This window comes from Palaemon carinicauda, chromosome 15 (assembly GCF_036898095.1).
Source record: "Palaemon carinicauda isolate YSFRI2023 chromosome 15, ASM3689809v2, whole genome shotgun sequence".
Taxonomy (NCBI): domain Eukaryota; kingdom Metazoa; phylum Arthropoda; class Malacostraca; order Decapoda; family Palaemonidae; genus Palaemon; species Palaemon carinicauda.
In genome coordinates this window covers 124,371,288-124,377,191 of record NC_090739.1, presented here as the reverse complement: position 1 = coordinate 124,377,191, position 5,904 = coordinate 124,371,288, and positions in this window count along the sequence as shown.

The window sequence follows — 5,904 nt, the reverse complement described above, 5'->3', positions numbered from 1 at the left end:
TCTCTGTGCTAGCACACTGAGGACGGAACTAGCCACATGCCATATATATTGGCAAACAAAATCTCTCTCTCTCTCTCTCTCTCTCTCTCTCTCTCTCTCTCTGCTAGCACACTGAGGAGGGAAGTAGCCACATGCCCTATATTTTGGCAAACAAAATATCTCTCTCTCTCTCTCTCTCTCTCTCTCTCTACTAGCACACTGAGAAGGGAAGTAGCCACATGCCATATATATTGGCAAACAAAATATCTCTCTCTCTCTCTCTCTCTCTCTCTCTCTCTCTCTCCTGACTGAAATGCCAGTGATTTCTCATATGAAAGATAGAAATTAATTGCATATTGCAATTGATTATTGTTCATAGTTCATCTGTCAACCAGAGGCTGCGATTTGTACATGGTATTAATTTCGTGTTTATGTTAGAGAGAATGGATTGCACATAATTTAACTGGAATGCCATGCAATCAACCTGTTGCGCGGAGATGGAAGAGAACTCATTATTACAGAGAGAGAGAGAGAGAGAGAGAGAGAGAGAGAGAGAGAGAGAAATAGAAAGAAAGAGAAAGAGAGAAAGAGAGAGAGCGAGAGACAGAGACAGAAAGAGAAAGAAAGAGAGAGAGAAAGAAAGAGAGAGAGAGAGAGAGAGAGAGAAAGAAAAAGTGAGAGAAAGAAAGAAAAAGAAAGAGAGAAAGAAAGAAAAAGAAAGAGAGAAAGAAAGAAAAAGAAAGAGAGAAAGTGAGAGAAAGAAGAGAGAGAGAGAGAGAGAGAGAGAGAGAGAGAGAGAGAGAGAGAGAGATTTTTACCCTTTCTGAAAAAATAATTCCAAAGGTTAATATGATACGAATTAAGAAAATTATTTGCACTAAATCCTTTATTACATGCTCAAGACTATCCAGAGAGAGAGAGAGAGAGAGAGAGAGAGAGAGAGAGAGAGAGAGAGAGAGAAATTACCATTTCTGAAAAAAGAAGTTCTAAGTTAAATATGATACAAGTTTATATGCACAAACCCCTTAGTACAGAGAGAGAGAGAGAGAGAGAGAGAGAGAGAGAGAGAGAGAGATTTTTACCCTTTCTGAAAAAATAATTCCAAAGCTTAATATGATACGAATTAAGAAAATTATTTGCACTAAATCCTTTATTACATGCTCAAGACTAGCCAGAGAGAGAGAGAGAGAGAGAGAGAGAGAGAGAGAGAGAGAGAGAAAGAGAGAGAGAGAGAGAGAGAAATTACCATTTCTGAAAAAAGAAGTTCTAAGTTAAATATGATACAAGTTCAAATGCACCAACCCCTTAGTACAGAGAGAGAGAGAGAGAGAGAGAGAGAGAGAGAGAGGGGGGGGGGTAATATTTAATGGTTATCAGGGTGAGCAGCAATATACACTGCAAGTTAATTGAAGAATAGTCACATTTATGGGCTCACCTGGACAGCAAAAACTGTAAAACCACATTAAATTGGGAAGGGAAAATATTTTGGATTTACAAATATGTAATTCTAAACGTTCGGCAAAATGGAAAAACCCTTTGCATTTTATACACTTGATGTTAGCTTTTAATATTTATATATATACATTTATATATATACATATGCATATATATATATATATATATATTTATATATATATATATATATATATATATATATCTATTTATACTTTTATGTGCATACATAGGCCTAGATATACATATAAGCATATATATACACAGACAGATATATGTATGTATATATGTATGTATGTATATATATATAGTTATATTTATTATGTATATTCATTATATATATACATATATATATATATATATGTATACATATATATATATATATATATATATATAAATATGTGTATAATGTATATATACATACATATGTATATATATATATATATATATGCACACACACACGCACACACTTATATATATATACATATATATATGTATATATATATAATATATACGTATATGTATATATACATGCATTTTATACGATTTATGCATATGTATACACACATATATACATATATATATATATAGACAACATAAAATTCTAAAAATAATTTTTACTTTACCTAACTAGTATGTGTAGCCTCAACTAACACAGCTTTGCTAATCACAACGATGAGTACAGTAAAGGATATTATGTATGTATGTATGCATGAATGTATACATTCAGCAAAATACTTCATTTTCATTTCGAGGGAGAATATTAATGGAAAATCATTTGAAATACAATTAGGTGCTGAATAGTTCACCAGTACTGATATAATTTCCTAGAATAAATTTCCGGCTTAACTAACTGCCTCATATTAAATATTTGTGTGGAATAAATTGTTTTGGACTGATTTTTTAAATGGTAGGTTATATATATATATATATATATATACATATATATATATATATATATATATTTCTATCTATATATATGTATATATATTTGTATAAATGTGTGTAAATACATAGATATACTTATGTGTATATATATATATATATATATATATATAACATTGAGTGTTAAAGTCATTCCTAATATATTGCATCATTTGCATTTCCAATATCATTGATTACATCTGAACACTAGGCCGTCGTGTAATGTTACCATATACATATACATATACATTACAAGGATATAGAAGCAATGTAATTCAAGCCGGGATAATACGAGATTGATTTTACCAAGAATACACACGACACATATAAAGGCCCATAACACTGTACAGTCCCCTGTTTAGGGAAATCAGGTCTCAAGTATCAATGTTTTTAGGTGTTATTGCCTGGTGGTTTGAAGGTAACAAGTGTAAGTTCAAAAAAAAAAAAAAAAAAAAAAAAAAAGTAATGTGACATAAATCCAATTTAGAATGATATGTCATTCATATTATCAAGCTTGTCTACATAACTGCTCAGACTAGTTAGTGCCATTAGTGTATGCAACCTTACCATCCTTGTTAGCTAAGGGTTTGGGGCAGCCTGTAGGTCATTCTGCTGAGTCGTCAGCAGCCACTGCCTGGCCCTCCCTGGTCCTAGCTTGGGTGGAGAGGAGGCTTGGGCGCTGATCATATAATATATGGTCAGTCTCTAGGGCACCGTCCTGATTGCTGGGGCAGCGTCACTGTCCCTCGCCTCTGCCATTCATGAGCGACCTTTAAACCTTTAAATGGCATGAATAATATATGGTCAGTCTCTAGGGCATTGTCCTGATTGCTGGGGCAACGTCACTGTCCCTTGCCTCTGCCATTCATGAGCGACCTTTAAACCTTAAAATGGCATGAAATACTCACCAATATCTATTCGAGAAAATTATCAAAATATAAAATGAACTCGAATTGAAAGAAGGAACTGGAACATTGATGAAAAAACTGACATAATCTCACAAGAAACTAGTTATTAGTCGGCTGTGAGCATCTACGCCTGCGCGCACATTTTGTAAACCACGACGCATAATAATTAGCGTCCCAGGGACTGCAGGCAAATTAGTTTCCGGCAACTCGTGACGTTTGCCAGATTATCCTGCATGTGATTAAGATTCAAATTACCTTAATCTTACTTTGGATTCGTATCCCAAATGTGCATTCGTCATTGGGGTGGAGCGTGAAGGAATCTCATTGGAATATCATTAGCATGGCGGAAATGATTCATGATGATGATAATATTATGATCAATAATTATGATATTCTTGTTAATAATAATAATAATAATAATGATAATAATAATAATGATAATAATAATAAACGGTGCAGCAATTACCCTTCGCTATCAAGACGAAGGGCGTAAGAGGTCACAAGGTTATTTTTCCATTCATATTCTTTATCAAAAACCTCTCGCCACCTCTATATCTTCCTTTCATCCTATCCATACAAGAGAAACGAGGACGGACTGAAAAAGGATATCGTAGGACATTCAATGGTGACTACCTTTCGTCAGGACTTTCATCCGCCAAGACCAAGGAAAAGGAGTTAATGGAATCAGTGACTTTTTTTACGAGACCTTTTTCTTTAAAGAATCACAGGTGGGAAGATTATTTCTTTATTACATCTTTGTTGCTCAAAAGAAAATTGAGGAGATTTTATTTCCTGCTAATCATATCTGTTTTGACGTTTTTACTGTTTTAGAATAATTTATTGTTAACTTGTTCTCATCATATATTTATTTCCTTATTTCCTTTCCTCACTGGGCTATTTTTCCCTATTGGAGCCCTTGGGCTAACAGCATCTTGCTTTTCCAACTGGGGTTGTGACTTGGCTAGTAATAATAATAATAATAATAATAATAATAATAATAATAATAATAATGATACTCCGTAAGCTTCTCAGACCTTATCTAGATTCGTTCTTTATTTTATGGGACCACTTGTTCTCTGAGAACATATATTCTCAAAAAAACATATTTAATACGCTTCATTTGGATTTATATATAAGAAACTTAGTTTTGATGAATATAGGCCTATTTCTATCGTTTCCTTTCTTCACTGGGCTATTTTTCCCTATTGGAGCCCTTGGGCTTATAGCATCTAGGGTTGTAGCTTGGCTAATAATAATAATAATAATAATAATAATAATAATAATAATAATAATAATAATAATAATAATAATATTCCGTAAGCTTCCCAGGCCTTATCTAGATTCGTTCTCTATTTTATGGGACCACTTGGTTTTTGAGAACATATATTCTCAAAAATAAATTTGGTACGCTTCATTTGGATTTATATAAAGGAAACTTAGTGTTGATAAATGTAGACCTATTTCTATCATTTTTAAGATAAATGTATTCCGGGTAAGAGAAGCTGGGATTTAGCCAAGAAAGTGTGTGGTTGATCATGTTTTTGTTATCAAAGAGTTAAGTGAGAAGTTTGGAAATGAAAGAATACAGTCTCATTTGGCATACATGTACCTATCTAAAAATAGTATTGTGAATGTCCGATATAAGTCATAGATTATTCAGGGCAATTAAAAGTCAATATTAGAAGTAAGATTTGTATGAAGATTACATAACTACGAAAATGGCTGATTCCATGTAAAATTTGTGTCACACAATTAGGTTTTCTTTATTGTTCACTTTCATGGACTGGGGTCACTATGTACCAGAATAAAGCATACTTATAATTATACTTTATTCACTATTTGAATAATATTTGTGTAAGTACAGTAGTCTACACCTTATTTGGTCTTTCAACTATTTTCCACTCATTATTATTATTATTATTATTATTATTATTATTATTATTATTATTATTATTATTATTATTATTATTATTATTATCAATTGCTAAGCTACAGCCCTAGTTAGAAAAGCAAAATGCTATAAGCCCAGGAGCCCCAACAAGGAATATAGCCCAATGAGGAAAGGAAAGGAAAAGAAAAAGAAAATATTGTAAGGACAGTAACAACATTGCAATAAATAATTCCAATGTAAACTATTAATACTTTAACAAAACAAGAGGAAGAAATATTTGATAGAATAGTGTGCCCGAGTGTACCCTCAACCCAAAACAGTGGAGGACCATGGTACAGAGGCTATGGCACTACCCAAGACTAGAGAACAGCGGTTTAATTTTGGAGTGTCCTTCTCCTAGAAGAGCTGGTTACCAAAGATAGCTGATTCTACAAGGGAGTTAAAACAACATGAAGAGAAATAAGATAGGTCAGCGTGCTGGATTGTACCCTCAACCAAGAAAACCCTAACCCAAGGCAGTGGAAGACCATCGTACAGAGGCTATGGCACTACCCAAGACTAGAGAACAGTGGTTTGATTTTGGAGTGTCCTTCTCCTAGAAGATATATTTTTCTCTCTTTCGCTGACACTCATTTAAATTTCCTCTCTATTCTTCCTCGCTGCTATACTTTTATTAATTGCTAAAAGTTTATCAACCAAACTATTACTGTTGTGGAATAATCTTCGTAATCGCGTAGATGAATCATTAGA